The sequence below is a fragment of the Hyaena hyaena genome, unplaced genomic scaffold (assembly GCF_003009895.1).
Source record: "Hyaena hyaena isolate Hyena2069 unplaced genomic scaffold, ASM300989v1 scaffold_852, whole genome shotgun sequence".
In the NCBI taxonomy this organism is placed as follows: domain Eukaryota; kingdom Metazoa; phylum Chordata; class Mammalia; order Carnivora; family Hyaenidae; genus Hyaena; species Hyaena hyaena.
In genome coordinates, this window is record NW_024081485.1 from 510,306 (window position 1) to 536,198 (window position 25,893).

At 42.5% G+C, this 25,893-nt stretch overlaps 1 long non-coding RNA gene across 2 annotated transcripts in view; it reads right to left on the reverse strand.

Annotated features, from left to right (window-relative positions):
* LOC120222240 overlaps window positions 1-10,703 on the reverse strand; it is an 87,316-nt gene extending 76,613 nt beyond the window's left edge. For both annotated transcript variants that reach the window (XR_005525994.1, XR_005525995.1), the window contains exon 1: window positions 10,448-10,703. This is a non-coding gene — a long non-coding RNA (uncharacterized LOC120222240). The remainder of the gene's footprint in view (window positions 1-10,447) is intronic.
* Window positions 10,704-25,893: the final 15,190 nt, after the last annotated feature.

A 25,893-nucleotide genomic window follows, 5' to 3' on the forward strand; every position in this document is an offset into this window, starting at 1 on the left:
AAGAAAATGCAAGGCAAATGCAACATCAAGGGCCACTATTTGTCAACTGTAAAGCACCACAAATGTCTGTTGGTGTTGCCCATGAAAGGAATAGGGTGGGGAGAAGGAGGAGGCAACTATCATTTCCATAAAGAAGTAACCAAGCTTCATTTCTGGTCCTTAGTTTCAATCACATAGACAATCAGCCTTGGCTAATTACAAACTGGTTTTGAAATGTTAGAATTACAACATGGCTGGTGGCCTGATCTGGAAGTCTAACCTTGATTGAATATAAGTTGACCACATAACGCCTTTATTTTGTCAGAGTGATAGGATCTCAGTCACTTACCTAGTCTTTGATCTTGAAACTTATCAAATGGCAGAATGATACATAATGCCATAAAATCCAACTGGAAAGAACCTGGGACTAACATGTTCTTTTCTCCAGCAAAGGACACTAAAAACATTTGGTACCTTTTCAAAATCAGAACATTCAATAACCTGCAGTGATTTTAACTAGGTACAAAATGTGATCATTTTGAACTCAGATAGTAATCCATTTAAGATTTCCTATCTGAAATTCTACATCAACCATAAAAATAAGCACTAACTCATATACTTTGGGCCTAAAGAAAAACATCCAATAAACTACAAATAGCTAACTCTGGTTTCTTTGTTTGCATTATTCCCAGGTGTATCTGCACAGATAGCCTGCAAGTAGCATGCAAAGGGTACCTTCACCCCATTCAGATGACTTCCTTTCTGGTACAACACCCACCCTAACACTGCCTCCAAGTATTTCCTTAACTCATGCTGCTGTCTCCCGGGTATGCACCACCACCACCACTCACGGTCTTTGTTATCTAGCTCAAGCCAGTGGCTCTGAATAATTGGAAAACTGATCAAGCAGCCACTTCTGAAACATTGGTAGTAAGGCTGTGTAGTATGCTGCAAGGGCCAGGTTCTGGAGCCAGACTGCCCAGGTTCCATCTCACCTTTGCCAGTTTTTCTTTTCTTTCTTTCTTTCTTTCTTTCTTTCTTTCTTTCTTTCTTTCTTTCTTTTCTTTCTTTCTTTCTTTCTTTCCTTCCTTCCTTCCTTCCTTCCTTCCTTCCTTTCATGTTTACTTCTTTAAACATTCCTTCCTTCCTTCCTTCCTTCCTTCCTTCCTTCCTTTCTTTTTTTAATATTTACTTCTTTATTTTGAGAGAGTGTGAGCAGGGGAGGGGCAGAGACAGGGAGAAAGCACAGAGCCCAACGTGGGGTTCAATCTCACAAACCAAACTGTGAGACCATGACCTGAGCTGAAGTCAAGAGTTGGAACCTTAACCGACTGAGCCACCGACGTGCCCCTCACCTTTGCCGGTTTCTAGCTATTTAACCTTGGTTTAAGTTTCTAAACTCTGTGTCTCAGCTTCCTCTGTAAAACAGGCATGATAAAATTACCTCCCCACAGACTGTTATTAGGATTGAACGTGTGGATATGTCTAAAATATGTGTAGTATTACCTAGAATACAGTAAGATTTATACTTAAATTAAAATTTAATGAAATGATGAAATTCATTGAAATGAAATTAAAATTTCATTGTTAAGGGCAAATTTTGAAAAACGTTGCTGTTGTCCTATTATAGTCTGAAAAAACCTCTGCCTCTCTTTGGTCTGGCAGGTAGTTCTCAACACCCTATGACAATTCTCTGACCCTCCTTACCCACTACAGATAGGACAACAGTCACCAGGCCCTCTGGTGCAAGCACTCCCTGGATTCTACCCATACACCTGTCACTCATATATCACCCAACCAATCCCTCTGGCCCCCACCACTCACTCACACGTGTCCCTAGAATGGGTAGATAGATATTCAAGTGAAATTCTGTTGGACAATGAAGGAATAGAATTGTTAATGTCAGTAAGAGAACGAAAGCAATGCCCCTTGTCCATATCCTACTTGAATGCTCCAGAGAGGAAATACCCTAGAACTAGACCTGCCATGTTTACCATTTATTCCCGATTGCTATCTTCCTTCTGGCTCCTTCTGAGGAAAGAACACATGCAGCAAATGTGATGTGAGCACCCTGAGAAACAGGCTCTTTTCCCAGAAATACTTCCCCTTCAGCTCCTTCCACTGTAGGATTCTGCATAGACATCCTACCCTCTTGTCCACCTTGGCAGAAACATCCAACCAGTTCTTCTCTAGCCAAACCCTATTTACTTAGCTGCTGGATCTTCACTATCCCCATTAAGGCTTTTTCCTTCTCTGAAAAGTCTGAAATGGGTCCACTTCTTCCCAGCATTTACTGCAGGTAGAAATTTAAAGCCACGTAGGAAGGGGAAGAAGCAGTTGTTAGAGAAAGTCCCTTGGGCAAGCTGGATTCTCACTTCACCTTACACTTCTGACCAACCTGTTTCTGAGGGTGCTTACATCACATTTGCTGCATGTGCTTTCCTTAGAAGGAGCCAGAAGGAAGATAGTAGCCAGAAATAGTAAATATGGAAGGTCTAGTTTGAAAGCTGACTTTAGGATGAAGTTTTTTTTCCAATGGCAAAAGATTGGAGACCAGATACCAGCATGCAAAGTGACAGCCCTTTTCCACTTATAAAAAATTTAATAATAGGCTGCAAACCAATAATCTATCCTAGAATACAGAATAGATTATGTTCTACCATGAGGAGGAAGTAGTAACTAAGTATGTTTGACAGTAAGATCTTGGGACCCTCCAGGATCCACAAAGTATCTCACTATAATTTTTTTTTTTTACTTTGTGACTTTACAGCAATTACATATTCAAAACAATAATGTAAGCATTGCCACATACCATAAGTCTGTGTTCCTCCTAAATTTATGTTGAAACCTAATCCCTAATGTGATGGTGTTTGGAAATGGGACCTTTAGGAGGTGATTAGGTCATAACGGTGGAGACCTCATGAATGGGATCAGTACCCTTAGTAAAGAGGCTCCAGAGAACTCACTCACCCCTTCTGCCACGTGAGGACACAGCACAAATAAGTCAGCCCTAGAAACTGGATCTACTGGAGCCTTGATCTTGGACCTTCCAGCCTCCAGAACCATGAGAAATAAATGTTTGTTGTTTATAAGCCATTCAGTCTAGGTATTTTGTTACAGCAACCCTAAAGGACTAAGACAAGCATATTCTAGATCACAAGTTTCTAAAATCTCAAAATCGACTTAAGATTAAGAAACCCATAAAAACAGTTCACTCTTGAACAAAATATATGGGAAAATGTATAAAGTAAACTCTAAGTTAATAGATACAGATAAGCAAATCTGTATGGAAGCCAAGATGAACGTGTCTTTGAATTGGTTCTCTCAATATTTCTATGAAAATTCTCAGTGTTGTTTTTTTTTTTTTTTTACAGTGTCACTTTCCTGAGTTCTATGCATAATTTTTATGGGAAGACATGTTTCCAACTTAGGTGATTCTGATAACAACCAGTTTTCAAGGACCTCTTTGTTTAAACTGAACTGAGGCTGATAGTCCAGACTCAGGTAGTAGCTCCACCTCTAATTTATCATATAATCCCTCTGAGATTCCATTTCCCTCTTGTGAAATGGAGATGATGATAGGAAATAGAAGCTCTTTGCAAACTCTAAAGTAATGCCTATATTCTAACACAATGCACTGTTCCAGAAGCATGTATATTTCCTGAAAAGGCTGCAAGGGTAAATACTCAACTTTTTGTACTTATTTTTGGTTTGTGGCTTCCCAATCCTGAGCCCTTAAATTATTTTAGTGAAAGATGCATCCCTCCTTCTGCTAAATCCTTATAAATAATGGAAGGTTTTTAGTGATTTCTCAAGGGAAGGAACAGCTATTCCCACACACACATTTTGCAAACTGAAAAGTTAAGCTGACAAAAAGAAAGATGTCTAGGTTATAAGTGGAATTAAGATACAGAACAAAAAGAAAGATGATTTTTTTCACAACCTCCAAAAAATAAATCTCTTATCTTTTATTTATTGACTCAATCATGTGTTCAACAAATATGAGCAATCATGGTCACAGGCACTATTCCTGGCCCCAGATAGCCAGCAATGACAAAGTCAAGGCCCTGTTCTTATGGAGTTTACACTCTAGTAGTGGGAGAGGGTGGAAACAGACAATAAATAAAGTTACCAGGTGGTACTAAGTAATATGAAGCTTAAGGAGCAGAGTGAAAGGAAGGAAAAATTCTCTAGCCTCCAGGTCTTCCAGCTGGACTAAGAATTAAATTTACATAAGACAGATTAACAGGAAAAAAAGCCAAAATTTTATTATGTGTGCATGGAGGCCCTGTAATGAAATTGAGACCTAAAGAAATAACCAAAGCATGCAGTTCTTATACTCTTTGGGCACAGAGACAATAAATCTGTGAGGAACTGACAAGACAAAAAAAAAAAAAAAAGCTTAACTTAGGGCACTTCAATTAGTAAGAAATTCTGAACAGAATTTGGTGCAGGGTAGTAAAGCAGTAAAAAGTAACAAGGTTGTTTATACAGCCTTCTGGGGTCTAAACTTCCCATCTCTGGTGATAACGATGTCTAAATCCTTGTACAGAGAAGGTGCCTTTCACATGGAGATTAATTCCCTGCTTTCAGGGGGACAGAAGAGGGTCTGAGTGTCCTTGCATAGGCTGCCTCTTAAGTAACTTTTATTTAAAATGATCAATACACCAAAGTGGCACATTTGGAGGCAGGCTGCCCGTGGCCCCTACAAGATCATGATGGAGGGAGAAGGTGTCCAACGGGGTGGTTGTTATGCCTTTCTCATTAGGTGACAGTACAGCTGAGACTGGAATAGAGCAAGGTAGCCGGTCATTCAGATACATGGGGACAGCATGTATCCCAGCCACAGGGAATAGTAACGAAACCCTGGAGGCTAGAGAGTGCTTTACCAACCGCTGCTTGTACTCACCCACCGACCTTTGTCCCACATTCTTCACCACCCCTCCAGGGAGACCAGCTGCCCTGACAAGACCTCCAGCTGCCCTGACCGGATTTCAGCAGCCCAGACCACCCAGATCAGTTTGAACTTAACCTCAGACTTACACTACTAGAATAACCAACAACTACCTTTACCTCATTATAGTATTAAAATCTCAGCCCAGGGCGCCTGGGTGGCTCAGTCAGTTAGGCGTCCGACTTCAGCTCAGGTCATGATCTCACGGTTCATGGGTTCAGGCCCCACATCGGGCCCTGTGCTGATGGCTTAGAGCCTGGAGCCTGCTTCGGATCTGTGTCTCTCTCTCTCTCTCTCTGACCCTCCCTTGCTCATGCTGTCTCTATCTCTCTCTCAAAAATAAAATATTTTAAAAAATAAATAAATAAAATAAAATCTCGGCCCAAGGAGGGGCATGAGCCTCATCTACATAACATACAATGTATATATAGCCATGTTTCCTTAGGACTCATGCACTACCTTGTGCTCGCCTCTATATGCAATGACATGGCTTCCCTATGTAATTATGTAACCTAATCCTAAATAAAATGAACCCATCTACCCTTGCTCAGAGGAGTCACCGCTTTGGAAACCTTTCCCCGTAATCTCCGTTATTTGCTGCAAGTTTTCTTTGTGCGATCACTCATCCTGGTGCAGTTTATGATTCACCAAGTGAACTCGTGTTGGTTTGGTTATAGAAGCAAGGGTGCCAGTGATGGCCTGTGAGGTCAGAGAGGTGCAGAGGGACCGATAGTATGCAGTCTGCAGGCCATGGTAAAGGATTTTACATTCTACTCAGAGAAGAGAAGACATTGTAGGTTTTAGTGCAGAGGAGTGATACGATCTGGTTTGTTTTTAACAGATTTCTCTGTGGAGTGTATATTGGGTTAGAAGGCTGCGGGGATCTACATGGTAGCGGTGCAAGTGGTAGAAGTGAGAATTCTGATTATATTGTGAAGATAACACAATGCTAATTCTGATTATATTGTGAAGATAACACAATGCTAATGGAGAGGATGTGCACCAAGTGAGAAAAGGAGTCAAAGACAAGTACATCAACTGAAACAATAGTTATGCCATTGCCTGAGAGGAGGAAGTCTACAAGAGCAGTAACTTTGATGGGAGGAAAGAGAATCAAGATTTGTTTTGGACATGGTAAGTTTGAGCTCCCTGTTAAAGATCTAAGTGGAGATGTTGGAGCTGTTGTTATGGAAATCTGGTCTGGATCACCCCACAGAAGAACCAAGTGGCACTCGGAGATCTTGGAAGGCAGGAGGTTTATTTTACACTGGTGGGCTCAGAGGAGATCACTCTCCAGAGGTATGAGTCCAAAGCTCAAGCAGAGGAAACAATTTATAGTCTGTCACTTCCACATTCCTCATTAGTGCACATGACAAGCAGGTTGGGAAGGAGAACCTGGAAGGGAAGTCTTTGGGCGGGAATTGGAATTCCCGTATCAGTGCTGTCAGCCATCTTATATAGCAGATTTTTCCCTATCATTCCACACTTTGATGCCCCTTTAAACAGATCTAGTCGGTATTAGAGGGTATCATCTTTATTTATTATGGGCTGGTTCTTTTCCTTTAGTTCCCCTGACTTTGGTTGTGACTATTCCTGAATGGTTTACAAAGCATTGTTTACAGCATTCTTTTCCAAGGAATATTTAGGTGTCCCCTTTCCTGGCAGTGAGGAGGTTAAGGGCCCATCTGTTTTGGAGGGCAACTCCTGCCAGGGAACTTATTTGGCTCTTTAGGGACACAAGGGAGTCAGCTACTCATTAGTCCCACAGAGGGGCCTGTGCCTCCTCTGCCAGTCCCTCTCCCTGTGGCCATTCTTGTCCATAGGAGGATGGGTAGTAACACCACTTTTTTAGCCTGGGCCTTAAGGCTGAAGGTTAATCTAAGCACCAACTTTTATCCTGAGAATTATTTAATCTCTTTTTCTTGAAGTTTGAGGCACATACATCAGTGCAAAAAATTCCCCAAAATGGCATTAACAATTTCCTTACTGGCAGGCAACCCAACAGACGGAAAGAGGTTACACTACATTTAAACTTTTAAACCCCCAGATTCTTCCACTGAAGGTACTCTGCTCCTACAAATGGGGCCCAAATTAGAGGCAATCAATATGAACAAAACATCCTATCCATGAGAAAGGTGAGTACAAATGGGAACCTCTCGCTGTTTCCCCAGCTTTCCGATGGCAAGAAGTAAGGACAGTCTATTTATTTTCTCAGACCAGCGATTCCTCAAGCTTCTGCCCTGTGTAGACCTTCCTGGGTGTGGCTAGAACAAGGCTGAAGATCGAACTTGGGTCATGTTCCAAGTCTGGGGCTCCTCAGGATTGGTCCTCTTGACTCTGGAGTAGTAGACCCATGGAGTGATACCTGTATGAGGCCCAGTCCACTGTGGTTTGAGAGGGTCTTTTTTTCCAATCTTTGACCTAGACTGAGTCCCCTGGTGAGAGGGGATGTATAGGAGATCCTAAAAAGATGGGGGACCTCTCAAAAGGGGAGAAACCTTGAGTTCCTTGTGTGCAACAGACACACAGGAGGGCCAGGGGCAACAGGTCTGGCCATGGGAGGTCTGTTTCCTGACAGAACTTGGCTAAGGTTCTCTTGAGGGTGCAATTCATCTTCTTTACTTTTCCTGAGCTTTGAGGCCTGTTATCGCTGTAGGGTGTGGCTGGTAAGGCCAACCAGGGGACAGTTTCTACTTTGAACTCCTGATAGGGCTTGCGGCACAGATAAGGGAGGGAGCTAGGTCTACCTCCTTATTAGCTGCTATCTTGGTTGCTGTCTGTCAGAGGGATTTCCTGATTTCCTTGTGCTGTAGGGTTGTCTCCTTTCTAGTGTTCTTTGCAGTGTAGAACCGTATGCTACTGGCCGTTGCCAAGGGCCAACAGTCTGTGTGAGAACCCCGAGGGCGACCTTTTCCTTCTCATGCATAAAGAGATTAAAAGACTTCTATATTCTGGCAGACCAAGAGCTGGTGCCTGCCCCAAGGCTGCCTTTATCTCTAGCAAAGGGGCTTCAGCCTCCTTGGTCCAGACAGGGGGTTCCCGATCTGGCCCTACCAAGAGATTATAGAGGGGTCTTGCTATTGCTGAGAATCTGGCAATCCAGATTCAGTAGAATCCCGCAGCCCTGAGGAATTATCATAGCCCCTCCTTAGTTTGGGGCTGAGGTAGGGAGGTGATGACCAATTTCCTCTCCAGCAGTAGTGCTCTTTTTCCTTGGGTAAGGAGGAAGCCTACATATCAGATTTGTTGTTGGCAGATCTGTACCTTTTTGCATGAGACTCAATACCCTGAGTCCAACAGGAGGAGGGCCCTTGTGCCCTCGGTACAATTTTCCCGGGTAATGCTGGCAAGGAGGAGGTCACCCATGTTCAGGAGAAGGGTATGTGTGGCCTCCCTTCAAAAGCTGGCAAGGTCTCTGGCCAGTGCCTCCTAAGAACGAGAGCAGGTGAGTTTTTAAACCCCTGTGGGAGGCATGTCCAAGTCAGTTGCATCTGATGCCTTGTGTCTGGTTCTGTCCATTTGAAGGCAAAAAAGGACTGGCCTGGAGGCGGGGGGGGGGGGGGGGGGGGGGGGGGGACGGGAGGCCAAGTGGAGGCAGAAGGCATCCTTTAAGTCTAGGCAGGCAAACCATCTGGCAGAGCCCAAGATCTGGCTGAGGAGAGTGTACGCGTTCAAGACCACAGGGTACAAGGCTTGAACGGGTCGGTACCCTCTTCCCATCTTCTCGACTGGCAAGAGCGGGGTTTCTGGGGTGACTGGCATTCAACCAGAATGTGTGTTTTGTGTGTGTGCCTGCCCTTGCCTCTTGTGGGAGGCAGTACTGCCACAGTCTCTACAGTTGAGCCCCTGGGATTAACTCTACAATGGCGAGGGCCCAGTTGTGGCCAAGTCTGGGGAGGGGAATTGTTCTCGGGACACACCGTGGGAAAGGCAGTCCTGAATTCAAGTGGGCCGCTTGGTTGGGCCTGGGCACAGAATAGCCTCCATTTGGATCCAGTTGGGGGCTAGTGTATCCCATTGGCTCAAAGGTTACTTGGGCCCCCAGCATTGAGAGTATATCTTGGCCGAGGAGACGGATAGGGCACTCGGGTAGGTAGAGGAACTCATGCCATACCGTGTGGCCCTCGAATACACATAAAAGTCATAATATGGACCCCTACTTTTATTTTGACCATAGGCTCATAGGGGCCAGGAAGAAGTGAGCCTGGTCTCCCTCAATCTGAATCTATTCCTGCTAGGCTTATGAGGTCCTTTTTGCAAGGTTCTTGTGCATCTCAGCTGGGTTTCTGGGACTTACTTTCCCTGGTTGGGACATTTATTCTTTTAATGTCCTTTCTCCTTGCAGTAGGCTCATTGACCCTTGCTAAGGAGGTTTTGGGCCTCCCTGCTTTTGGCAGCTGGACCTTCCCTGTCCTTTTGTCATGGCTCTCTTGTGCCTCGGAGTCAAACAGGGTGTAAGCCTTGCATAGGCTCTCATAATAATCCCCAGGGGATTCCCCTTTGCTGCTGGGTATATTCAAGGGCTTCTTCACCCCTGCTTGGATCCACCCTCTTTCCCAAGGAGAGCCTCTTGGTATCAGCAGCAGTGGACCGGCACCTGGCCAAGGGGACAATCTGGCCACTGGTATGGGGGGAGAGTGGATCTGCTGAGTCCAGAGGTATTGGGGAGACTGAAGATGGCACAGTTCTTCCTCCAGAGTACCGGCAAGAATTTGTGGAAGTCAGGACTTTTGTTGACTTTCCTTGGGCCACTTTGTCGAGGTGACTAAGACCCTAGCCTGTCCCTGTTTGTTGCAGGTAAATCACACCCAAGAGGGAAGGGTTTGGGCAATCTCTAACCAGGAGTCGATATACAGGAAATGATCAGGGTAATCTGGGTCTCTGGAGACATGCCAAATGCCGTGGATGGTTGGGACACCTAAGGTTCCCTCTAAGGGCCATTCTACACCAAAAGTGGGCCATTCTAACTCACATAGGGCACTTAATTTGCCAGGAGTTCATCTTAAATTCATACTCTCCCGAAAACCCCTTCTTTGCTCAGTCCCGACCCCATAATGTTCCCATGAGACAGTCGCAAAAACAAACAGAGTAGGGGTCCCCCTTCTAATGAGGAGACCAGTCAGATGCTCGTCTGGCCGCGTCTCAAAGGAACTTAGATGACGCTTAGCCATAGCAGTCTCAGCTTTGTGACTTACGATCGGAAACTATTCCGATGCCGCTATAGACGTATGCCGTTCACCACGGAATCGCAGACAGGCCCACTCCGTAGGCTTTTGGGGACCTTAAGGGTGCCCACCAGTGGAGCCACAGAATTGAACTCAGCAGGCAAGTCAGACTGAGTCGCCATTCACACTCACATACACACCGGAGGCACATTCCCTCCCACAGAATTTCTACCGGTGAGACCGCTGAGGTCTCTGGGAAGTGATCAGGTCCCCCTTCCACCACCAGGAGTGGGCCGGACAGGACAGATTCAGGGCCCAGGCCTTACCAACATCGATTCCAGGTCCTCACCTGCCAAGTCTCCTTGGGAGACTACCAAAATTCAGGCAGGGCGCGCCTTCTCCTTTGCAGTTTCTCATTTCGTCACCGCCTCGCCGTTTTCTTAAACTGGTGGCAACAACGGGCCAGCACGGTTAGGTTTCCCGGTCAGGAAACCAAATGTTACAGAATCTGGTCTGGATCACCCAGCAGCAGAAGCAAGTGGCACTCAGATAGCTTGGAAGGCAGGTGGTTTATTTTACACTGGCAGGCTCAGGGGAGATCACTCTCCAGAGGTCTGAGTCCTGAGTGCAAGCATGGAGGACAATTTATAGTCTGTTACTTCCGCATTCCTCATTAATATGCGCGACAAGCAGGCTGGGAAGAATAAACCCGGAAGAGTAGACTTCAGGCGGGATTGGAATTCCCCTATCAATGCTGTCAGCCATCTTATAACAGATTTTTCCCTATCACTGTTATATATGCAAGATTCACTATTGCCGTCTATAAAAAGTTCAGGAGAGCTATTTGGGCTAGAGATAGAAATTTGTGAGTCATTAGCATGAGTTTGCCAGATTTAGAAAATAAAGTCACAGGACTAAATATTATTGGTTGTATATCTGATATTCAAATTTAACTGGGAATCCTGTATTTTATGTCATCCCTGTGGGTGGGGCTATCTGAGATCATATAGAAGCCTAGTGTGAAAAGAGGAGAGAGAAGTGAACCAAAGGTTGGGCCCCAGGGCACTGTGATGTTAAAAGATAAGGAAGAGGAGCAGGAGCCAGAGAAGGGACCAGAAGGAAAACCAGAAAGCATGGTATTCTAGAAACCAAGAGAAGAAAGCGTCATAGGAAGGAAAGAGTGATCACCTGTGTCAGCTGTAACTAATAGCACTGGATTTGACAATGCAGGTGGCATGGGGGAAGGAATGTTAGACTGATTTCCAGAAGAAAAAAAAAATGGGAAAAGATACACTATGAGAACAAGAACATACACACCTTTTGTAATGGGGGGTATACAAATGGCCAACAGCTCGAGGGTAATTAGGGGTCCAAGGAGGTATTTTTTAAAGATGAGATAGTAATCAGCAGCCATGGCAGGTGAGTGAAGTGGCATCCTGTCCCTGGAGAGGAGTTAAAAAGAAAACTACAGGCCCAAAATGGCACTACTTGGGCCAGGCCGAGTCACCAAACCAGGCCTTAATACCTAACCTAATTGCAGCTTTTCTCTTCCACTCAGAAATGTAGTCTTAACCTGCCAGTCAGAAAGTAGCAAGGAGATAATCTGTCACAAGAGCCTTCTTCATCCCCTCCCAACCCCCCCACCAAAAAGGGAAGAATGAGGTAATCTACATAATAAGAATTTCTGCCCTTCCCCCTGAGGGAAAGTGATCTCACCTGAAACAATACTTTCTTTTGCCTAAAACTTTCTTGCCCCACCATCCTTCTTGTAAAAACCTTCCATTTTGTGCAACTCCTCAGAGCTCCTCTCTGTTTGCTAGATGGGATACTGTCCCATTCATGAATCATTTAATAATAAATATTAGATCTTCAAATTTATTCAGTTGAATCTTGTTTTTTAACAGTAGCCATGCACTTGACACTGAGAAGCTGGCACTTGCCTGGTATGCAGGCACAGAGCTTTGGCATCCAGGTTGATAGGGAAAAGCCACAATAAGTCCTGGATCAAGAATATTCAAGGTGTGCTCAGTGTAACACCACGTTTGACTTTATCCCCCAAAAATGCTACTACCTCTGGGATGGGAAGTGCTCCTATATGTCAATCTTTTGCCCTGGGGATTTGGGTACACCCTGTGTGGCTGAGTACCAAGGGTGTTACTACCTATGACTTCCAGAAAATCAAACATCTGTAACAGTGGTTTGTCTTCTTTTCAGCAAACATAGATCTCATTTCTAAATAGAAACAGACATTTTGCAACTGAAATTGCAAATATTTCTACTGTTCAGATACTTAGGGCTTCAGAGAGCCAATACAAGATGGCAGGCATGTCCTTGTGGTATTCAGTGACAGGGCAGAGAATGTGACCCAGATCAAGGTGCGACGGGGGGAGACTGGAAGTCCAACAGAAGACAGTCAGTAGTGGGGCTGGCAGCCATTTACAGGTCAGCCAGGTGCTTCCAGGAATCACAGGACCAGAAACTCCAGCAGTGTGAGATGAGAGGAGCCAATGAGTCTACTGACCTGAACTGAAGGCCAATCTGGCACCGTACACCTGGCCCCTGTATACTCACAGGTGATAAATCCTTTCAGTGCTGAGAACTACAATTCAACCATTTGGAGAAACAGAAGTGTTCAGATTCCTTAGGCGATATGTGCAGTTTATTAATGCTTTAAACAGTTTCACATTTAAGGATTGTATATTATCTCCCCGGTACTTTATTGGGAGAGGGAAAGTCTAAGTCATACCACTCCTAAACTAATTTTAACATTATCTATATCAAAGTTACATGACTTCCTAAGTTTACTAGGAATGTGTGACCCATAAACATTCATTTCATTTATTCCCCCACAAAACCTGGTAACTCCTGCTCCTGCTTTCTGTTGGAGTCTTTCCACTTTTAAATATGACAATTAACAAGTTTACTTTAGTGTATTTTATTGAACACCTATTTGCTGTGTCACTAATTTTGAGCTTTGAAAAAAAAATGTTTTATGCTCCACTAAAAGAGCAAGTTTCATGTTTCGTACCTTTGCACATAATGTTATTCGTCAATAAAATGACCAGACAGGGGTACGTGTGTGGCTGTCGGTTCAGTGTCAGACTCTTGACTTTGGCCCAGGGTCCTGGGATCAAGCCCCTCATTGGACTCCATGTTCAGCCTAAAGCCTGCTTAAGATTCTCTCTCTCCCTCTGCCCCTCTTTCCGCCTCGTATGCTCTCCCTCTCTCTAAAATAAAAAATACAATACAATACAATTCAATTACCAGATAGAAATTTGTTTATAAAGCTTATGATTAATGCCTCTATTGAAAATTTCTTAAAGATGAGATATTGTGAGGGGTGCCTGGGTGGCTCAGTCTGTTGAGCGTCCAGCTTCGGCTCAGGTCATGATCTCACAGTCCGTAGGTACGAGTCCCACGTCGGGCTCTGTGCTGACAGGCTCTGTACTGACAGGCTCAGAGCCTGGAGCCTGCTTCAGATTCTGTGTCTCCCCCTCTCTGTGCCGCTCCCCTACTATCATCTCTCAAAAAAATAAAATAAAGACATAAAAAAAGTTTAAAAAAATGAGATACTGTGGAACCCTTGTATGCTGATGGTAGTGATTAAGTAAGGAGAAGGAGGCTGATCATGCAAGAGAGAATATAAAATTGCAGAAGTGTTGTCCTTGAGTAAGAAGTGAGGTTGGGGAATGTGCAAAAGCTAGCACGCATGTGCAAGAACTGTCCTACAGGGGTACAGGGATGGTTTGCCCCCTACATCAACAGCTGAGAGCTGGCTTATCAACACAGATGCACCTACGTTATGAGTTTTGCTGGTGAGAGCATGAGGAATTTCTCTTCTGGTTGCTTGTATCCTCTCAGTGAAATAAGAAATCAGGTCATGAGCTGAGAGTGAGTAGGGAGGGGCGTTAGAGGTTGGAGGAGGGAAGAGAAGGGATCAGATGACGGTCTAGGAGAAAAGGAAATAATTCAGGGAAATGCTTCAAGATTGGCTGGCTACACATCCGCTGTAGGTTTGTGCTAATTAATTCAGAGTAGAGTGATAGAGGCAGAAAAGGGCAGGGGAATTGAATATATACACAAGGGAATTAAGGCATGCAGTAAAGACTTGAGGGGAGGTAATGATCAGCAAGAAGGTGATGGGGTCAATGGATTAGAGGTGAAGTGGAACAGCTAGTTGAGTCCAAGGACTGGAGGGAATGAGCTGGAAAAATAGGAAATGGTGTAGGATATCAGGTTTGAATTTGAGATTATAAAGGGTTATTTTTCCATAAACATTCTCACTGCCTGCTATTGTTTCTAAGGGTTCAATAAAAGTCAGTTTGACGTTGCCTAAGAATAGTGCACAGAAGCCAATGAATCTGGTTCAGAAAGTACCCCCTCCTTCCCTCCTGCTTTCCCTCCCTCTCCACCTCACCTGCCCTCCCTCCCCAACCCCCAATAATTCTGAAATGGAATAAAACTACTCAAATGTGAATTTAACCAAAACAGACTAAAGCCAAAGCCTGATGAAAGAGCACCTTTCCACCACACTAAAGATGTAGAGAAAACATAAAATGAACGTGTTGCTGATAGAAGCTGAGAGGAAGAACACAAGAAACAGTTGTCTCTGACATTTAAGCAAGCCCAGTGCTGGGTGGTTTTAGATTTATATGACTGATAAATAATACAAGATTCCCTGTAGAGGACAAATCCAAGTGAAAAATAACCAGTTGAATAAAGAGGTATGTGGTTAGTAATCTCAACAAGAAAGGCTGAGCTATTCTGAAATCCATGATATCAAATGATGATTTTTCACTTCTAAAATTGCACCATTGGCATTAGGAAAGAAAAGTTTAAATTGCGTTTTATGGTTAATCTGGGATTGTTCTTTTATTTAGAACATTTTTGTCTATTTTTCAAAACCTCTCTATTTTCCTTCTAATTCAAACATTCCAGCAAAATTCTTCTCAGCATCCTGGCATTTGGCATTTCCCAGCGGTGGAGTATTTCTTCTAGAAGGGAGGTAGGGCAGGGATTACTATGCTTTTCCCTGGAAGTAATGTGATTTCAAAAGTGAAAAGAAAATCCATCCACTTTTTTTACACTAAAAATTAAACATTGTGGCATTCATATTTAGCAGAAAAAATGCAAATGTTAATGAAATATAAAAAGATGTCTAATATCACTAACATTTATTTAACTCATATAGTGTTTATTACATGTCAGGCACTGCTCTAACCACCGGGCACTATTCTAAATTTTTACAAATATTAACTCCATTTATTCCAATAATAATCTTATTTGGCAGGTACTATTACTTTTCCTATTTTCAACGGGAACAATGAAACTGAGTCACAGGGAAGTTATGTAAGTTGCTAAGGTCACACAGGTAGTATGCAACACACCCAGGCAGCTGGACTACAGGTCCATGCTTTTAGACACTATGCCATGCAATCTTGCTAGGAAAATGCAAGTTCAATTGATACCATTTGCTATCCAGCAGATTGGGAAAAAAAATTTTTTTTTAATTAGTAACATCAAATGCTGATAAAGATGTAGGCAAATGAACAATCAAATATTGTTATACCCTTCTTAGAGGGCAATCTGGCATATTCACTAAAAATTTGCAGGACACAAAACTCTATATAACATTCCACTTTGAGGACTCTGGCCAACAGAAATAAAAACATCAGTATATGAGGTTGTATGTGAAATTTCAGCATTGCTAGTGGTGATGACAAAATTGGATATGCCACAAATGTCCATCACAGAAGCTATGGTTGAATAATGTTACATCCATACTATGGAATACTATGCAGCTATTATATATGACTTCAGTCTGTCTATTGACTCAGAGAAAGTTGCAGTAATGTGTACAGTAAGATCCTAACTTCTTGTTAAGTATTTTTATGAGCACACGTAACATTACTCAGGAAGTAGGATATGGCAGAGAAGATTATTAACTTTTTCTTTATATATTTCTGAATTGTTGGACTTTTTATATAAGCTAGTATTGCCTCTGCAATTTAAAATCTAAGTTAGAAAGGGGCGCCTGGGTGGCTTAGTCGGTTAAGCGTCCGACTTTCGCTTAGGTCATGATCTCGCGGTTCGTGGGTTCGAGCCCCGCGTCGGGCTCTGTGCTGACTGCCAGCTCAGAGCCTGGAGCCTGTTTCAATCTGTGACTCCCTCTTTCTCTGACCCTCCCCTGCTCACGCTGTCTCTCTCTCTCTCTCCTAGAAATAAATAAAAAAACATTAAAAAAATTTAAAATCTAAGTTAGAAATAATTATAAATGTAAATGTGATGATCAGCCTACATTTGTTTTATATTTTCGACTCCACAAAGGAAATTATATAAATAAATAGCTTTTCCATTCAGATGTGAAAGACTCAGAGTCATATTTATGGACTCCTCTTATGTACAGGCATTGTACATAGTTCTCAGAAATTACAGAATAGACATTAATTTTCTTTAATGTGCATTTATAGCAACAGAAAGCAAAAGGAATAGTTTGCTCACTCTTTGTCTAATAGTGTAACTAGCCAGTGGAGAATAATATCATTTTAAAAATCAGCGTATGATCTACAATCTCCATTCCTATTCCTTCAATTTCACACTCAGGTTGGAGAGAGAATCCACATTTAAGAGGGAAATGGAGGGGCTGGGGGTGTTGAAAGGTTTTAAAATTCCTTTCTTCTTTGATAAAGGGAATTAGACAGACGTTTCTTGGGCCTTTGCTTCCTTCTGTCCATACTCTACACTGTGCAGGACTTGAAGCAATAAAGTTGGAATCTGGAATAGTGGCTGGGAATGGTCAGGGCACAGGGACTATGATAGGGATTCTGCCAGCATCTTTTGATTTCTGGCTGTGTGAACCACAGGCCCTTCCTGGCTGGTGAAATTTGAAGTGCTGCTGCCATCTGCAGGGGTTCCCCATTGTCATATGTGAGTAGAGTCACAAGTGCATCAGATCCAGTCTCATAACCCTCTGTAGGAGTTCTGAAGTCACAGCCAGTAAGCAGACATCCCAGGTGCCCGCTAAAATGAAGGTAATTTGTCATAAAACCTAAGACAGTTACCTGACAAGGCAGCTTTCAGTGTTTATGTTTAATGTTATAAAATAGTGAATTTGTCCTTTTAAGAGGAAATATGTATTGAGTTAAGATGTAGGGTCCAAAAGGCTGCGACTGAGAAGCAAGCCAAGTCTTAAAAAAATGGGGGAGGAGAGTAAGTTATAGTCTTTTAGATGCTCCCGGTGGCTCTGCAGACAATCAAGTCAGTCTCCCCTGAGGATCACAGTCTCAGTTTCCACTGCTAACATCAAGTTTGGAGATTGTTTGGTCAAGAACCTGTGGGCTTCCATTTTTATCTGTTTTATTGAGTGGTTGGTTCATTAATTCTGAGCCTGTCTCTGTCCTCTGATTTCTTGGATATGGATAATTGATAGGAAAGGCCAAATTGTCTAATAGCATGAAACTCCACTTCTTTCCCAGAAATAATTCTACTTCACTATGATGTGAAGAAAAATTAATTAAGCCCTATAACAAAAATAGGTCCATTACACGTCTTTCTTCATGATGGTTCGAGGCACCTGTGAATGGTCTGGTAGGTCCAGGAGAACATGAATATCCCTGGTGGCTCCCAGGGTGTCAGAGGCCCAATCTTCAGGCCATGATACCACAATATTGTCTACAAATCCTGAAATACTGAAGTTCTCATACAGCTCACTTCACATTTTCTTTTTTGTTTCTTCATCATTTTAAGCAATCCTAAGCTCTCATGACAAATCAAAATGTACCTTATAGAGTCCACTTTTGTTTTTGATTGACATTATTAAAAGCAGAGAGTAAATTCCTTTCAATTTACCTTTAGAGAAATGTCAAGTCATTTTAAGAGACATCCAAGTTCCCCTTCACCACAAATCTGGCAATTAAAAAATGTGTACAGAAAAAAAGGATTATAACACAAAGCTAGCACATTGATGGATGTTAGATCATTGGCATGACACTTCAGAAACTTTGCTGTATCTGGAAAAATGTATTTGTCCTACGAAATTTTGCAGTGGAGTTATTGATTTCTGTGGCAAATGCTTTATAAGGGCTCATTCATATGCTCAGTATTCTACTAGGCACTTTTTCTATGTTACCTCTTCATTCTTCACGGTGATTCCGTGAAGGTCGTACATTCCCATTTAGCAGATAAGGAAACTTGGATACAGATAGTTTACCTAACTTGCCTAGAGTGACGTAGAATTGGAAGCCCAGTGTGCCTTACTTTAACGCCTACAATACTTGCGTAATAGCATCACCAAAGCAGGATTTGCTGAGCTCTTTCCTGTAGACTATGATTATGAAACAGTCATTCAATGAACATTTGACTCTTTGCTACATTCAAGGCGTTGTGAATTTTATTAATATAGCACTAAGAGAAAAAAATAAGTCAGGCCTAAAATTAGACCATAAAACAAGCAAAAGTTATAAAAATGGAAACTATGACTCAAAGTATATTGAGCTATTTGTGTTCACTGCCACTGGGGGCATTGCTGATTTCCAAGTAGAAGGAGAACAAGAGATCAGATTCACATAGGAGAAATCTTATACCCTTAAGATAAATTTGAACCCATCCACAATGCCACATAGGAAAAAGAAAATAGGGGTTAAAACTTAAGACAAATCAAAATACACCTAAGCACCATTTGGGCATCTGGGCCAAGCTATAGTTTATAATTTTTATTTCTACTTTCCTTCCTATCCCTATTACATCTGACCATACAAGCCTTGAAATGGAAAAACAAATGATCCCCTGCAAAATTTACCCCATCTCGTTTTATGTGTAATGTTGTTACTATTTCTGAATCTCAGTGCCTATAGCATTAATTCAATGTTAGGGCAAATCTGGCCATGTTCAATTTCACTGCACTCGCTACTCTGTCTATTCTTCCTACAGAGCTCTAAATGTCCCAGACTCAGGATTTAAACAGTGAAGCCACCATCTCAGCCTGGTGCCCTCAGAAGCCTCTGGTGCCACGACGCAGATACTTACAGCTTAATGAACCACTGTTTTTAGTGTGCTGCTAAATGAGGTTGCAAAGAGCGAACCATCCCTAATGCATCAGCCTTTCACTTAAGGAAAGGGGTTTTTCTCATCACTTATCAGACTTCACCTGAAGGGCAAATGCACCCCCAGACCTTCACATTTGGGTAAACTGGGAGGTCTTAAAGAAGCAGATTTGACTCTGCCTGCTGATCTGATTTTCTGCTCTAGCAGTTATCATTAATATTAATGCTAAATTAGAAGAAGACACAGAGGGGTCCTCAGGCAGAAAGTCAGCACAAAACCCTGAATGTGAATTGTACAGGATGCCCGGGCCACACTTTGTGCTAATAATGATGAAAACTTTACAGATAAATGCTACCCAGATTCAACCTAAAAGCAGTGATATCACTGATCCTATAATGAAAGGTACTACAGATGAAAAGTTGAGAAAAATCATTTGGATTTCTATCTAGGGATGTACCCCATAGTCAAAGAAACCTTCTAATCTAGAGCTGATAAGGACATTCGTCTTGATATAAACTGCCCCAGACATTATTAGGAGTGTTCATTTTTTCCTACCACCTCAACCTCAACATGTCTAGAATATCACCTCTGGCACTCCTAGCCTCCTCCTAAAATCACTTGATACCTCAGCTATCCCAGTGTCTCTGGCTACAAACAGTAGGACTTCCCACAGCCCCTCCCTTGGTCCCTACATTCAATGTCTTCAGGACTTCCTTAGTGAGATCCATCTCATCATCTTTTCATCTGCCTTTCCCCTTGTCCAGACTCTCATCGTTGCACTTCCCACATGACTTAACCCTGAAGTATAGCAGAAAATGCCAAAAAAAAAAAAGAAAATGCCACCTCAAATCTGCCACTTTGATGTGCTGATTATTTTGAGCTGTAGGCACATGAAAACCAGCAGATGCAAGGAGAGGCTTACTCTAAACTCCTGTCATCCTCCAAAAGGAACTCACTTATCATCAATCGCCTCCCCAGGAGTTACAGCAACTAAAAAAGATGGACTCATCACAGGAGAGGAGACTAAAGTCCATACCACACCCAGACAAACTTTGTCACAAACTATCATACCTTCCATCTATTCTTCTTAGGGGCCATTCATCTCCCTTCATTCTTCCCTAAGAGGCCTCCAACTCCCACCCTGCTTTCCCTATTAAGATAGTGTGTAATCCTGAATTGTAAGCCACTTTGGAGCCACTCAGTTTTTCTTTCATGTGTATATGAGGTAAACATGTTAATAGGCTTCTATCTGTTTTCTCCTGTAAATCTGCCTTTTATTGCAGGCATCTCAGCTAGGAACTCAAAATGGTATGGGGAAAATTATTTTCATCTCCTACAATCTCTGGCCAGACTCGTGGCCCTTGCAACATCCTTCACCCTTGCAGCACAGCTTAATTTTCCTAATGTGAAACACTCCCCCATGCAAACCCTGTCTATAGCTCTCAAGTCTTCAGAATAAAGTTCTGACTCCTCAGCTCCATGATCATCATAGCATGGGCTTCAAATACTTCCCCTCTGTGCCCACACTGCTTCAATCAGACCAGCCTCTCCTCCCTCCCTGTAACAGGCTACCTGCCCTATGATTTCAGCCAGTCTGCCTCGTCTCTCATATAAATCCTACTTCTTTTTAAAAAAAATTTAGGTTACAGGGGCACCTGGGTGGCTCAGTCAGTTGGGCGTCCAACTTTGGCTTGGGTCTGATCTCACCGTTTGTGAGTTTGAGCCCCGTGTTGGGCTCTGTGCTGACAGCTGAGAGACAGGAGCCCGCTTTGGATTCTGTGTCTGCCTCTCCCTGACCCTCCCCCACTCACACTCTGTCTCCCTCTCTCAAAAGTAAATAGACATTAAAACAATAATAATAATAAAAAGCTCAGGTTACATGAATCACCACCACCCTCCCTGTAGGCCACCCCAATTCATCTTTCCGTGTTCTTTTCTCTATTTCTTTCACTTTTCACTTTCTGTTCTTTTCGCCATTTATTTATATCACTATTTCCCAGCTAACTCCTGCAGAGATTACTGAGTGTGTCATTCATTTACCACTTCCCGTAATAATAATAGCTAACACATATAGTACTTTCTAATGCCAGATTCTATATAGTGCTTTACATATATTAATGTATTTAAACTCACAACAACCCTGTGAGGCAGATACTATTATTATCTTCATTTTACAAATCAGACAGAGTGCTCGCTTCGGCAGCACATATACAAATCAGACAGAGCGCTTACACAACTTACCCAAGGTTCCAGGCTAAAGAACTACACTGTCGGGATGTTGACCCAGGCAATCACATTCCAGAAACTCTTTACTACATTCTGATAGATAATCTTTTATTATTCATTAATTTTTACATCTGCTTTTATCTCCCCAACCAGATTCTTTAGGGGAAGAGTTAGTTCTTTACAGTTTGCTGACTTCATCTGCCTTATAGTCTTAAATTATTTCTGGAAATAAAAGGTGGGATGTAAACAAATAAGTTTTCTTACACACCAGTCTCCCTGAAAATTTATGACTAGACCTTATAAAGGCTTTTGTCATCTTCTTTGAATCATATATGAGCCTGGAAAATCTGACTTTATATAATGTATGAATTCAAGTAACAAGGGCTATAAAATGAAGCCACACCCCACCTCCTCATGAACACACCAATTTCTAATATATTTAAAAGTATTTTTGCAGGGGAAACAATTCCCAAGAAAATAATTCTCAAATGCATTAAATACAAAATTATTGTTGAAGAAATTTTGGAGAGTGTAGTCAGACTACTGAAATGCTGATTGCAGTGTTATCCTGAAAGAAGTTTGTGCAGCACTTAGATCCTTAGAATTTATCATTCTAAATGTAGAATTGCTTATGAGGTCAGAAACCTTGTGTGATACCATCACACTGATATTGTCCAAGCACCTCACATAGTCATACACATATTAGGTCTTTAAAATTTCTCTGGATTTGTTCCTCCAACTTTCGGGTTATCTTACTGTCACTGATTGCTTTTCTTGTATTTCCCTGGAATACATTAATTTCTCCCAAACTAATGGATTCTGCTCCTCAGCCCTTCCGTCCATCTTTTCAAGCAGCTTTATTTTCTTTGTTCATCTTTTTCTGGGCCATTACATTGTCTACTAGAGTTAGCCTGTAATATCATATCTGCCAGCAGGGGCTGCCATTTGCCACAGGATTTACTAATTTTCAAAATTCTCTAGATCTGAAACTCCAGATTGTATAAAATAGTACAGTGCCTAATTTATCAACTTGGCAGGTTTGAAATGCTATAAAATCAGTTACTTAAAATGAATGATACTTGTAATGTGCTGCACAGTTTTAATGAGCAGAGCGCTACTGCTCCATTAAGACAACAGGAGAGCACATTGGGAAACAAGCAGCAAGAATGTGAGGTTAAGAGAATAGCAGGAAAACCTGTTCTTGCCCACAAGATCCCACTGGGGACAATATGTTCAATAAACAATTGACTTCCTCATTGGCAAATAAAAGAAACTCATCTTAGTGTCTTTCATCATCTATCTATCCTCTCACTTTCCATACAAGGTCAGCCCTATATTACCTCCTATAAAAATTATACCAATAACCTTATATCCTTTCTCCTGCCCCAAGCTCTTCCCACTAAAAACCATTTGGTGCAGTGCTGGAATAATCTTTCTTAAACAATACTTTTTTTTTTTTTTTAACTTTTTAATGTTTTATTTATTTCTGAGAGAGAGAGAGACAGCGTGAGCAGGGGAGAGAGAGTCAGAGAGAGAGGGAGATACAGAATCTGAAGCAGGCTCCAGGCTCTGAGCTACCTGTCAGCACAGGGCTCAAACCCACGAACCGTGAGATCATGACCCGAGGCGATGTAGGACCTCAACCGACTGAGCCACCCAGGTGCCTGTAAAACAATACTTTCTTAAAAACCTTGTGATGTCCATAATCAAGGCAAGCCTTATTCACTGTGACACGCCATGCCCTGTAATCCACTCTGAAGTTATCTGTCCAACCTTACTTTCTATTCCCTGATTCTCCACTTTGGCAAGACAGGGGCTTTTCTTTTTCCCCACAGATTAAGCTCATTTCCACCTTGGTTCCTTTGTGCCTGCTAATCTACTAGTCCACACACCTGAAATGCCCTCCTTCTTCTCTTAACTCCTTAGTCAACGCTATTGCTGTATTAATTTCCCAGGAGTGATTAGGTGCATGGAATATTTGCTGGTTAACATAATTCCTTCTCCCAGCATCCCTGGGAGCACCTAAAGTATAAGACAAGGACTCTACACCAGAGCAATATTAATGAAATATAACACTGTAACACTTTCGTACAGCATTTAAACGAGCAGACAACACACCGATAATTCCTAGGGGACCTCAGCCAACACTAGCACTTCTACTTGCCCACGGTCATTTTGCATTTTCAGCTGAAATGTGATTTTGAAGGAGCCACCTCACCTTCACAGGACTTGTTTTGACTACATGAGTAGAATCTGGGAGGGATCTGTGAGATCATCTTTCCCCTCTGCCCACATTTTCTTAATCTCCTGCCTTCCTGAAAGTCATAGGCCGCCCTTTTGTTGTTGTCTGCCCCTACTACTCTGGACTTAAGGCACACAAATCACGACATCTGGTGGGATCACCAGAAGGAAGCCTGGCACCATAATGTTCCTCTTTTCAATATTTTCCTATGTTGGCCAGAGTCACTTCTTAACTGCAGTCAGTCTTCCAAAGGCCTCTCTGCCCCCTCCGTTAACCAACCACTGTCTCTTCTATGATATACTTCTAATTTACTGTTTGGGGATGAAATATGGTCTATTTAGAATCAGAAATCAAAGGTTTATAAATTTTTTTTAATTTATTTTAGAGAGAGAGAATGAGAGTGGGGGAGAGGGGCAGAGGGAGAGAACGAGAGAATCTCGAGCTGGTTCCATGCTCAGCACAGAGCCCGACATAGGGCTTGATCCCACAACCCTGGGATCCCACAACCCTGAGCCAAAGTCAAGAGTCAGACACTCAACCTACTGGGCCATCCAGGTGCCCCCAGAAATCAAAGGTTTAGATTCACGTTCTGGCTCTGCTACTTTCTAGCTGATATATTTGAACCTCTTACCTCAAAGATGAAATGGAAATGAAAACATCTACAAGTCAAGAAGTGAACTCAAAGGAAAGAATGTACAACGAAGCCCATTGAACACTATATAGCACTATACACAAGTAAAGTCTTATCTTTCCTCATTCACTCAAGTAGGAATCACAAACATAGTTCACTTCATGAGGCAGAGACAATAAGAACAAAGCTAAAAATCCTGGCAGGAAAGAGGAGTTCTCCAGTTCATTTTTAATTAGCATCATTAAGTTTAGAAATAAGAATTTGTCTACCAGCTCTATCTGAATGCCATCTAGTGAACATAAAGTTCTTGTGATAATAGTAGAACTACAATTACAAGTGATGATTCTTAAGGCATGGGCCTCTGCCACCATTGTCAATACACAAGGCAGGTCTTAGCCTTAACAGGAGACAAATTAATGACCACCTGTGATGTAGAACATAAAAAATTCTGAGTAAGATCTTGGTTCTTAGTGACTCTCTCCTTAACCCCCAAATCTCCCAAAATGCCATCATTAGAGCTTTGTTTTTTCAAGCAGTGGAGGGTATTTAGCCGTCTTCAAACATCCTTTATTAAAATTAAAAGGCCTATGAGCAATAACCCTTTAAATCTTTTTTATCTCACACCTTAGCAGAGTTTAGAGGAAGGTAAAGAAGTAGTAAAATAAAGAAGTAAATTAAGGAAGAAATAAAGTAAAGAAGGAAAGGTTGTACTAGAGAAGGGCAGGGAAATCAAGGTCAGGGAAATCAAGAAGGGCAGGGAAGAGTTAAGGCCTTGGAGAATCATGAGAGTGTCAAAAGAGACCAGAGGGACCAAAGATAAACTCCATACTCACCCTACTTTTGCTTTAGCCAGGCCTTGTTAATGCATGTTGTTTGCTTGATTTTGTTCTTTTTGTATCCTGAAGCTTACAATTAGCCTCAATGAATGACGAAGCCTACAGTCAAGCAAAAGTGGAAAGAAAATATATATTTTAAGGTTCAAATATATCTCTGAAGCCACCTCTGCACACAGTGAGGCCAGGGAGGGAGGATGGTGGGGGCAGGCAAGAGGGAGCCCTGCCTTGTTGTTTGAGTCCAAAGTTGATGGAGCTTCCCACCAACAGCCCTTGTTTGGCAGCATGGCACTGGAGGTGTGCCTCTTTGGACACATATTGGAGCCCTGCTTAGCTCTGTCTGCTCCTCCTCAACATGCTTCCTTTTCTATCTGCAGTATTTAGAAAGATGAGAGACAACGCTGCGAAGAACACAAAGGCTTTTGCAAACCGTCTCTGGCTTCATATCCAAAGCTGTCGCTGTCAGGGTTGGATTTAGCAACTTGGCATTTGTTTGATAGGACCACCCCTGTTGGTGGCCATCTGGAGTCTTTTGGAGAATTTTTAAAGAGGCACGATGCTCGGAGAGCATTTTGTAGTAGAGAAAGCACTGGTGTTCAATTCAGGAAGTCTTGGTTTGAACCCACCCAGCAGCAGCTAAGTGACTTTGGGCAGCCCAATGCACTTCCCTGAGCCTCTGTTTTTTTGTCAGTTAAGTGAATTGACAATTCCTTGCAAGATTTAATAGCCCAGGGCAGAGCTTCCCAGAGAGTGGTCTTTAGACCAGTAGCACCAGCAGCATCTGGAAACTCAGTAGACACACATACTCTCATCCCCCAGCT